Raw genomic sequence first — 12695 nt, forward strand, 5'->3', positions numbered from 1 at the left:
ATGATATTTGTGAGGAAACAGCATTACTGAACATTTGCCATGGTCTAATATAGCCATTATATACATCTTTTGACGATTTAAAAACCTTAAAATTATAAAGCGTTGCAACGCGACACGATTAAATAATTTGGAGAGTTCTGTTGTTGTCGTTTAAATTTGTGAAACTACGAAGATTGCTTATATAACGTATAAAATACACATCTTATGTATGGTTGGCAGGATAGCTCAGTTGGCTTATGCGTTTTTACTTCAGGATCCCGGGGGTCACTGGTTCGAGCCTGCTGCGGGCTACTTTATTTTCCTTTTTTAAATTTTATTTTTGATTTTTTACTGGAGCTTTTAAAATTTAATGTTTACATTTATCAATATAAAGCATTTAATGACAAACTTCAAAACATGCCAAAATCTGTGAAAAGGCCCCTTTAAGTGAAATTACGTATTTTTCTTTTTAGCAAAGATAAAATTGCATGGTTAAATAAAGGTACGTGAAAGCTTATATACACATACGTATTGAATATGGATTTAGAAGAAAAGTTATAGTAATTGTTACCGATACAGGCATTCGTTTGTCCATAATTATTTTTGCGAAGACACATTGAGCACTCAGCTTTAACAAGTCTTGTTTTAATTTGAAGAAAAATCAATAATGAAATTGTATCAAAGCATTGAATAATCGTACGATAAAACTTTAAACGGAATATTATAATTGCTTACGAATACACATTTTAACGTGTTTTATAAAAAATAAAGAATCAAGATATTAATATTATGTTATTTCTGTAATTTAGGTTTGTCGGATTTGAAATGTCGAGTGGAAAAGCTTTGTTCATTCTTAGAAACCACACATCAAGCTTAAATCGAAAGTAGATTTAAAAGATACCGAGTCACAACTATATGATATGCAAAATGCAGTGGATAAATCCGACACAGATCCAAAACAAGGTACAACTGTTATGAACATATATGAAGGGGTCAGGAACGAGCATGTATAATATCAAGCTAGTTGCTGTCGGCCCCTTACTTAACTTACTTTTAGTTAAAATGATTTATTTACTGATGAACTATTAAACAATGGTATCATTTGTTAAAGTATAATACTCAATTTCAATAATTATGTTGCAACAAAATTCGTAAAATAAAGTTAAATCAGAATTTCTTATAGCAAAAGCCCAAATTTCAACACTATATGTGGTATGGTAACATAGATTTAACGAGATACAAAATGCTTGTTTTTATTGTTTGTGTGGCACACTTCATTCCATTTAAAATTCCCGCAACATCTTTTTATACGACACACGAATATTAAATTGGTACATTAATACGTGTTGAATATTTTGTCCCGAAAAAAAGAGCATTTTGTATCTTGTTAAATCTATGTTACAAGACCACATCTAGCATCGAAATGTTGGCTATTGCTATAAGAAACCTCGATTTCTCATGTTTAAACTTTATTTGTCGAAATATTGTACGAAATATTTGTTGATTTTGAGGGTTTATGGTCTGTTAAAGAAAACCTAGAATAGATCAAACTACATAAAACAAACACATGCCACTAACACAAATCTCCATGAAATGTTCAGTGTCAGCAAATATATTCAATTTTCACAGCGATTAAATAAACTTCTCATTCATCCTCGCATGTAATTGCAATCATCGCCAAATATGATATAAGAGTTATAATAGTTACATTAAAATAAACTTTTTCACCGACTTGCTAAATTAAAACTTAAAAAAAATGTGATATATTAAAATTGCCTCGAAAAAATGAATGTTATATTATATTTGCAAATATTGTTTGATTTAAGTATGTTAATTTCATTGTGGTATATATGAAAGAAACGAGAATTATCCGACAGACGAAGAAATATCTCGTGCCCATTAACGAAGAAAGATGGAAACACTTGTCTCAGAACGCTTTAAGTGCAGGTAATGTCAATTTCAATCATTTCGGTTATGGTAATCATAAATTAATGAAAGCTTCCTTGATTTTCTATATCGGCTTCGCATTTTCTAAAAACATTTTTGTCGTAATGAAACATGTTGTTTTCTATATTTTTGTCAAGTATTTGACCGAACAAGACGTTTACAATGCGTTGTGTTAGTGCTTTGTTTGGATATATCCGAGAGTATGTCGACTGGAAATGCATGGGGACAGGCCAAAATGTTCGTGAATGATTTTTCTAACTGGTGAGTGTGTTATCACTAAAAAACATACATTTAGGTAATTATGTATAAATCAGTCACCTAGAGAGAGAGAGAGAGAGAGAGAGATAGAGAGAGAGAGAGAGAGAGAGAGAGAAAGAGAGAGAGAGAGAGAGAGAGAGAGAGAGTACCAAGAATATTGAGGAATGTATGTATATTATTGTACCTTACATATTTATAATGATGGATATTATGTATATCAATACAAAAATTCCATATTTGGCTGCATGTTTCATGCATTCTGACGGTTTAAGCTCACTGCCAAGCGTTGTCTTCTGACCATCTATTTATATAAAAGCATTTTTAAACACAATCCAATAATACATTATTTTATGTTGACTTTTTGTTTTTGGTGATTCTGTTTTGGTCTTAAAATAAAGTTCCTGTTTTATAGGACTTAAGGAAAGTACATCAAAGGATGGCAGGATATTAGACGACTATGTTGCTTTGGTAACCTTTGGACACGAGACAAAAATACAACAGGCTCTTACAAATGACTTCAATTCAATTCGTTGTCAGATGGGTATGTGTGCTTATTTTACTTAAGTCATAGTGGATATTACTTACATATCCAATCGAATGTAAACAAGTTATAATTTCATTTAATGTTTCAACATTTTATAAGAAAATGAGTCATCGGCGATGTTATCAATTTTCAAGAGTGTCTAATCATTGTATCATATGCTTGTAAACTTATAGTATTTAAGCAAACAATGTTATTAGTCTTATAGTAGTATTAACTGACGTTACATGAGTCCATGTTGACATACGTAATTTGAGCAAAATAACTTTCTAGAATTGGTCAGTTAATAATGCTGCCCATTCAATGAACATAAATTACGTTAACACATATATTAGATTAAAAACAAACGGTTAAAGTTTTATCAAATGGAATACAAGAATGTAAAAAAGTGTGTAATCATGGTATCCTAAACCTTATTGAAAATAGTTTGATATACATTAAAATTATCAACAACATCAACAACACCAATGTTCAATTTTCAAATATTTTAAATGCAAATTACGTATTCCATAACGCTTGACACGAGTATACACAGTTAACCATGATAATTATTTACACCATCTCGCTTAATTGGTATTACATGTTTCAAAGTGTTGTTACAGAACGCATAACGTTAGGAGGACCAAGCCCTCTTTACGGTGGTTTAATAATGGGCCATGCATGTACGATAAGTGCAAATGAAAACGGTAATAATTGCTATATCTTACACTTTGTTTTTTATTCATTCGGTTTTTAATTACTTTGTATGGACCGGAATGTAATAGTATAGTAAAAAATAGCAAAATTGTTTACTGAGATATTATTGGCCACGTTGTACAATTTATTTGCTTTTCGCCTGTAGTGCGTATTGTTCGCCAAAGAGACATAAGACGGTACGATACGAAAAGGGATACTATTATACTTTTTGATTGCTGTTTGTATCATATTCTACTTATGATTAAAACTGGACAAATCCTTTTACTTGTAATCGATAACAAACCAATCGTTATAAATTCGCTGAGTATTCAAAAATATGTGCGTTTTACTACATATATTTGCTTTGTGTTATTTCGAATTTGTTATGACTTTTTTAACATAAACATTAACGAAATAACTTTAAATTTTGAATTGTGTTTATAACATTTTTCGACGCTTTGGAAAAGGATGGATCGAAAGTCTTTGTAACCGAAAAACCGAGTTCGTTTATCTTAAATGCGGAGTAGATCAGATATTAATATAAAATAAGCATACTTTTTTGTCAGAAAGTTTCATATAAAATATTGGATCAAAATGGTTACACATAACGTTTTATATCGTTTTTGTTTGAAAGTAATAGTTAAAATATACATAAGCATAATTATCTTAAAATATTCTCATTACAAGCTCCAAGTTTTCACGGACTTATTTTGACACCAACACTCATTGTCATTACTGATGGTCGTCCGACGGAAACCAGACTACTTTCCGGACCAGATGTTCAGGATGAGAGTCATATGGAAGAGGTAACCGATTTGGCTATTCAGATAAATGAGCATCAATGCCGATTCACGAATATTAACTTAGTAAATAAAACTTCTATTATGTGTATATCTGTGTCGTAAGTTCATGACATGTTTAATTAGATTAAGGAATATAATCAGAATTGCTAACAAGTAGACTTGTCGGATTCTTAAGCATGGTGTTTCAAAAACATACTATTTGTATCAGTAAGCTAATAAATTAAGACTTTCTGTTACAGATTCTGTCAGATGTGGCAACAGCAGTTCGAGAGATCGACGGAGCAAATAATCTCATTTTTTTCATAGGCGTTGGTGATTATAACAAGGTAAATTAAAGAAATACTTTGTAACTGATGTACACATCATTTTATTTGCACAGCATATTTCTAAACCGAGTTAAAGAAAGATAAACATCTACTGACACGTATGTCGTATGTTTCTTTGAAACCATCTTTACATACTATAAATATAAAAACGATAATTTCTAAAGTTAGTATTACACATAGCTGTATCTATAAGATTAAATCCTTTATATATTTGAATTAATGTCGTTTTTTTAGTCTTTTATAGAACACACGTCTGCAATAATTGCATCTAAACTCTAAACTTTCAAAGATGGGCGAAGACTTGCTAAGCATGGATATTTTGAGGTACTGTGGGCCCTTACATATCGTAAGGCTATTTATATTAGCTAGTTTTATCAAGGGTATAATATCTACTCTTCTTATGTCCTTTTCAAATGAGCAAATAAAACGATAAACCTACAAATGTGGCTCGTGATGCTTGAAAAAACGTTAAGAGTATGCCTTTTTCCGATAATTTTGGTAGCTAAATGACATTTTATTAGTTTCAAACGACACTGCATCGTAATGTCTCATATAGCTTCCTTCTTGAGGTTGCACTTTACAATGGAAGCAAACTTTTAAATAAATATTTTTTGAAGAACATACACAAAGCTCCACTTTAAGTTATGAACAAAACATGAAATGTCCTTATACTTTTGCATTTTAGCTTATCTGAAATATGCCATATAATTAATTTCAAAGAAGCTATTCAACATTTAAATGGCTTCTTAAAGCACAAAAAAACGTGAAGGTATAAAACATTATCAATATAAAAATTAAGAATGATTCAGACACTGTATTCGCTCCACGAGTGTTATTAACACATTGTGAAAACACGTCTTAGTAATTCCGCCCTGAGTTCTTTGGATCGAAACCAGTGAAATGTAACCTGAATCATTGACTCGTTTACATAAAACAGGCATGAGAGGTTATTGTTATTATATTACAGTCACTGTTGACGTCACAAGGCTGCAATATGGCAGTCAATAGATTTACAAGCCTTACGACAGAGGATAAGGTAAATACCAAGTGCATGTTCCTTTTTTAAATATTGCTTGTTTGGTTATACATAATACGTGACAATATGCTGTATAGCAAGACCTAGCTGCGAAACATGTGTCATAAAAATATACGTTTGAGAAAATATTTTAGATCACGACTCTGATAATTCCGTTAACCACAAATTTAATACAAAACACTTTTTGCTTTCTTGTGTTATTTGAAATATATAAAAATTACCATGGATTTACTTATTTGTGAACCGAACACTCTAATGAGGAGAACTGTACGTTAAGTTTAATTGATGTATTATAATTGTTTATTGGGTTTAATAATACTGTTTAATGCATAATTAATGATAAGTTTTCAAAAAATGTATCAGAAGGATATCAACTTTTGTCGGTCAGACACAAGAAGGCGTGCAGAAGAAGAATTTGGATGTTTGTTTGAAGCCAGCCACGACACAGACACACAGAACACGAGTTCGAATGCATCAATTTGACAACAGACACACATCTGACCTCAGTGGGCCTGGAACTGTTCTAGGGCATTTAGGTAATTTTCAACGGATTAAATAATTCGAACCAAATGCTCGATAACATCATTACCGAAATGCAAAAGGTATCGTCCAAACGTTGAAAGGAAAAAAGTAATACCCTATGACATACTAATATTGTGATTGTTTTATTCGAACATATGTTAAATTTAGTCATTCATACATAGTTCAACCTAATATAAACGAGTTGGAAAACAAAACAATTTCTTAACAGATCAAAAATGATAATTAACTATTTCACAACTTATGAGACAGGTACCATAATTAAAATAATGACATATAACATACAACATATAAACGGATTTTGATCAACGACGAATTCCATTGAATTTTCTTTTTTCTTCCTGATGTGTATATTCAACTGTATTTTTGATGTGTATAGATGGACAGGTTTTCGTGACATGGGATTTAAATGATCTCACACTTAAACACCGATGCGTAATGATGTTGGTGAAGTTCAGACTGTTAAAGAATCTAGAATAGTAAATTCTGGCGAACTTCTGGCGGTTGGATGTAGAGTAAAACCAGGTATGTCTTCATCGAGAACATACGATTATTGTTAAAAACCGATAAATACAAATGTTTATTAACCAAAAAACGCACAAGCCTTGATGAGAAGGTCATGTTTTCGAGCTGACCTTCTACATGTTTGCATATAAGAAATATACATGGTCTATATATTTGAATGTCTGTCCTTAGTCTGAAATCAAACAAATAAACATTTATGAAACAAACACACGAACAACATCCAGTTTTATCATACAAATAAACATCCAACTGTATCATACAAATAAACATCATAAACGTCGGTTGTGGTTCTTCAAAGAAGTCGTCATGGTGATTATAAGTTATTTTGCTACAATGACCTCATTATTCCCTCAAAGATAGCTCCATGGTAGCAGCATAAGTTTTTCCTTATTAGAGAAGTATATTCATGTTAGTACTTGGAAAGTATAACGGAACTTGATGAGCGCAATCGATAATAATGTATTTCACCTTCTTTAATAGGCCCGCCCTCTTATCATATGTCCGTGTATCTATTTTCCGTCCGGTTCAAACTAAATTTAATTATTATTATCATGGCAGTGTTATACATATTTAAAGCGATAACATGATATACCATAATAATAAGCGGTTGAATGTCAAGCAACTGTAATTTAAATTAAATTGATATTAAAACGGCAACGCAACAATAGTTTCAAACACTGTTTAATATACGAGCATAGGCATTTGAATACGCATAAAGTAAACAGATAGTGCATTTCGCAAAAGAAACAAGAGCTGTGTATGTGGAACACAATGCCCCCTACTGCGTCGCTTTGAAGCCATATATTTGAACTTTGACCTTGGAGGATGACCTTGACCTTGACCTTTCACCACTCGAATGTGCAGCTCCATAAGATACACGTGCATACCAAATATCAAGTTGCTATCACCAATATTGCAAAAGTTATGACCAAGATAAAAGTTTTCGGGCAGACACACACATACAATGAAAGAAAGGGAGACAGACACATACAATGACAGACAAACTGGCCAAAAACAATATACCCCCGATCATACGATCCGGGGGCTTAAAAAACGAGGGAACACAAAGAAGCGCTGTGAAAACAATCAACGATTTTATAAGAAAACGTTTAGCATGCACAGATAAAGCTAATACACAATCTGCAATATATATAGGTCTCTAAGTTTAGCGGACTTTTTATTGGTTGCAATTCTATCTACGTAGTGTTTCCTTGCGTGTACGCGGATTTTTAATTATTTGGGTTGAATTTAAACATTTCGAGTGCATGAATATTATACGACATTTCTTCCTAATATAGGTTATGATGATGTTTTGTATAATTATTATGTATGTTTAAGGTCCAGATTTCGATTACAAGATATACGCCATCGATCCTTTCAGCTGTGACGTTGTCCTAAGAATGTACGAGCCATTGTCCTTAGTATGTAGCCTATTTTAACAACCGGATTAAATAACAAACCAACATTACAATTCACCTACTCACCATGTCGCTTATTGTCATTGCATGTGATAAGATTAAAAATTGACACAGATTTATTAACATTTTAATATTTTTAAGAACGGACGTTGTTGAGTTGATACTTTTGAAAGCGTCGTTTAACATCATGAATACGAATTATTACATTATGTATGATTTCAGTTTGATTACTTATTACATTTATGATTTTATGACCCTTTAATAAAATTGCGGCATAAAGCAGTCACACTGTACGTCTGTCCAAATATCTCAACCATTATGGGAGATGTGCTGTTTGGAGAACCCATCAACCAACCTAAAAGGTCAACGTCTAAATTTTGGGTCGAAGTTAAAATTAAGCCTAAACAATCTTGAACTTTAATTTCGTACCTAGAGATATATTGATGTGTTTAACAACAACTTGCTACATATGTTAACCATCATAAGGCGGCGTGTCGCATGTTACTCACATCTCTTTAACTAAAAGGTTAAGGTCACATTAGAAGTCAATGACAAAATGTTGAAGAAACAAAAGCTTGAAATGCCTACCTCAGTCATAGCTTGTTGATTTATAGATTGACTTTAAAATAGATGAGCGTACATGTTAAAAATCGTCAGACAAAATGTCGCGTGTAACACTCGTCTTCCTACCTCGAAGTTAATGTCACACCTGGAGTTCAGATTTCAAAAAGGTCATACAACACATTGACAGGGCTATACCTTCGTTAATCAATTGCAAAATGACCACCATGAGGAGGCGGAATGTCCATGCAATGTACATAGAAGGTCAAGGTCAGACTTAGGACACAAAAGTCTAATTAAGCCACAAACAAATAAAACATATAACGAATTCCAAGATAAACTTGGAATGTCGGGGCTTCCTTAATCTATGGACTCACTAAAGTTTGCATATGCATATGAATAGTTTCGTTTAAGCGTACATTCTTAATATAAAGATGAAAGATTTTACCATTCATTTATTATCTACAAGCGTATTTGTAATTGTGATACATTAATTTATGTATAGGTTATATGGGACAACGGTGAAAGAGATATGTTTAGATATGGCATGGACGGCACGAAGGAAATAGAGCTAGCGTAAAACAGGTAAAAAGAATCATGATCGTCATCGTCATCATTCCCATCATACTCACGAGATCATCACCATCCCCAACATCGCTATGTATATAATTACTACAGTATTGACTACGATCGTCAGCATTACCTCAAACGTCCTCACTTACAAAGTCGCAATTATTCACCAACATCAATAATGTACTTATCAACGCCGAAAACAAAATAATACATACCGTGCCATTACTCTCATCATTATTATTAAGTCTAAATGTCCATAACCACCGCCATAATCTTTTGTTATCTGTCTGCATTTTATCTTGAATAATATGCTTGTTTTCTTTAATACAACTGATAGACTAAAGACCATTTGCAATGTCGTACAGGAGTCTAGAGCTAAATACCATTTAAGTTATTCAAAATGTTTTTAGATGTTTTAACTTATCTTTTAAGTCTTTGCAGTTGTTAAAATACACTACAGTCATTTTGAGTTAACAGATGAACATTAAAATCCAACTGTACACGTCACGACATGATATACACAAAATGTCAATAAAGAAAAAGTTGGATAAACATCAAAGTCCGTCTAGAAAAAAATTGAAATTGCATTATATTTTCCAGAAGTTGTTGAACATTCTTACTACAGACCGACTTACAAAAAATGAACGAAAATACTACTGAATTTTGTGTTCAGGTACAAATGCAACTCGGCCGATGGTACTTGATGTGGATGTACGGGTTGCCGGCTCAAGAGAATTAAGGGGCTTTTTTCCTGCCTTTGTGAAGCGGCTTTTGGACCCTCACTTTGTAAAACAAACGAATCGCAGAGTTTTCATAACTGTTATAAAACGGATTCGCGAAATTCGGATGATTCTGTGAAAACGAGCCGTGAACAATCTAAGAAATTGTGAGAATCAGTTTCTTATGAATTTGTGACATGTTTAATATGCATAATTTGTATCATTTCTTTATAAAATGCATTAAAATTATATTCTCATTGTCTGAATTCTTTATTTCTCAACAAATAACAACTAACATTCAAAAAATCTGGTAAATATCAATCAGACAGGTAAACTGTATCTAAAATAATAGGAATGTCTAATAATTCCAAATACTTGTTTTCCCTTATGTAAAATATATAAACATATTGTAGCAGTGAAAATTGATGACATTTAAAAAGTTTTAAATGAATAACTGATTGAGTCATTTTTCTGTGGATCAAGTCCATTAGTTAAACAAGGGACAAAATTGTCACGAAACTAGGCTTTGAATGTGAAAAAAAGTCTGATAAAGGGAGATAACTCAAACTAAACTGATTGTTTATAATTGAACCCCTTTGTTTCAAAATAAATCTATTTTCAGTCGTGGCGACCTTGACCTTGGAGATATGGACGTAATTCTTTCGAGCGACACACCGTCCCATGATTGTGAACAAATGTGCTAAATGATTTTCATATCTCACAATGAATGACATAGTTATGGCCCGGACAAGCTCATTTATAGTCATTTTTGACCTTTGCACTCAAAGTGTGACCTTGACCTTGGAGATATCGACGTAATTCTTTCGCGCGAAACACCTCTAATGATGGTGAACAAATGTACCAAATGATTTTAAAATCTCACAATGAATGACAAAGTAATGGCCCGGACAAGCTTGTTCCGCCCGCCCGCAGCCCGCCAGCTCGCCCGCCCGCCCGCCGACATTCGCCAATCTAATAACCAGTTTTTTCCTTCGGAAAACCTGGTTAACAACAAAATAATAATCTCCTTGAGTAGCTTATTTTAGCTACCTTAAAAATACTGGACATGTCTTTGAAGGCACTGTTTGCTTATCATTATTACAAAGTTCAATAGTCATTAAAGGGGCTTGTTCACACTTAAATTGCATTTTTTTGAAGTTTTTCATTTAATGCTTTAAATTGATAAATTTAAACATCGCAAACAACGTGCTCCAGTATAAAACAAAAATAAAATTAAAATAAGAAAGAAAAAAGTAAGCCGCACCAAGGCTCGAACCACTGACCCTTGGATCGGTTTTTTCCCCGACTAAATATAGATTTTAAATATAAATTTAAATATAAACACGCATTGTGACAGCAACAACAACAACAACAAATATGGCGGAATCTGTATTGTCAAACACGGAAGAAGAAGGTAAAATATGTTTTTTTTATTGTAAAACTCAATAGTGCGTATGATTTTTTTTTATAAAAGTAGATTAAAATAGTATAACTGATCAAATGATTCGTTTTCGTTACATAAGTATATGCATATACATCACAGAACGCGTAAATACTGATTCTCTCGTTTACACTTAAGTTACAGATAGAGACTAAAATTAAAAGCCAAGTTGAATACAGAATTAACTTTAGTATTCGCGCAAATAAATTAAATTTATCATTAGCCTTGGAGTACTGAGATCATTTAAACATTACAGTATCGTTTTCTTTCCTCATAACTGACAGTGACAACATTATTTGTTGGCAGGCAATTCAAGATGCTGTGCATTTATTGACATATTCATTATTGTGTGTTATATGACAATGACATTTATTATTAACTAAAATGCATTTGAATGGTACTGGTAGTTTATTAATTTAAACCCAAAACTCATAGTTAACCCTTTAAGCGCTGGAACCGAATTTTGAAGGCCTTTGCAAACAGTTTGGATCCAGATGAGACGCCACAAAACGTGGCGTCTCATCAGGATCCAAACTGTTTGCTATTCTGATAGTATTCTTTGAAACAAATCAAAGAAATGGCTTATTTTAGAAATTCAGCGGATGACATTTTAGCAGATGACAAATTTCCCAGCATGCAAAGGGTTAAAATCAGGGAATAAACTGTGTAATCATATTATCATATCATGATAATTGATTACATAATATAACATACATTTGCATACCAGTATATTTTATAATATAATATATACCGAATAAATTAATCATTCATCATTTATCATTAATTTCATGCTTCATTTGACTCGTGTTGGAGACAGTGTTCCTTGTAAGTTATAACGAATTCATTAAGTTGATACGAACATCTTGGCATAGGGGCATAAAGGCTTATTTTAAAACGCGCAATGAACAAATTATGTTATCAGTGCGTTTCTGGTTTCGTTGCAGACAATAAAACTAAATACCTATCCAAACTTTTGCTAAAATTCCTTTGTAAACAGGCAACACTTGCCAAAAACTAAACGTAGCTTCTAAAATATGACTTACATTTCGTGTGTTTAAGCCACTACCCTGTCTTCGTCTCTTCCAACGATCCTCCTATGGTTCTGCAAACACTTAGTCTTGTCGCCAAGATTGAATAAATTCGAGCGATGTCGCTGGCTCCGGCTTTTGTTTCTCTTTTTCTCACAGAAATGAGATGCATTGTTTGTAAACCCAAAGCGAATAAGCGCAGCGCCCATGCGCATGCTGCATTCTGGTATACTAGTTGGGATCCCATTCACAATTTCTGACTAAAAATAACTCATTTCGCGTTTGAGACGCTTTATAATTTTCAGGTTTTCAAATCGTCAAAAAC

General features: G+C 32.7%; 1 protein-coding gene and 1 long non-coding RNA gene across 10 annotated transcripts in view; one reads left to right on the forward strand and one right to left on the reverse strand.

Annotated features, from left to right (window-relative positions):
- Positions 1 to 12695, reverse strand: part of LOC127877467 (uncharacterized) — a 192362-nt gene that overhangs the window by 83328 nt on the left and 96339 nt on the right. The gene's annotated exons all lie outside the window — the stretch shown is intronic.
- Positions 5938 to 10054, forward strand: LOC127877471 (uncharacterized). The gene is made up of 5 exons (XR_008048451.1): positions 5938 to 6101; positions 6485 to 6630; positions 7969 to 8051; positions 9115 to 9194; positions 9856 to 10054. It is a non-coding gene; the product is annotated as an uncharacterized LOC127877471 (long non-coding RNA).

Source organism: Dreissena polymorpha, chromosome 4 (assembly GCF_020536995.1).
Source record: "Dreissena polymorpha isolate Duluth1 chromosome 4, UMN_Dpol_1.0, whole genome shotgun sequence".
Classification (NCBI taxonomy): domain Eukaryota; kingdom Metazoa; phylum Mollusca; class Bivalvia; order Myida; family Dreissenidae; genus Dreissena; species Dreissena polymorpha.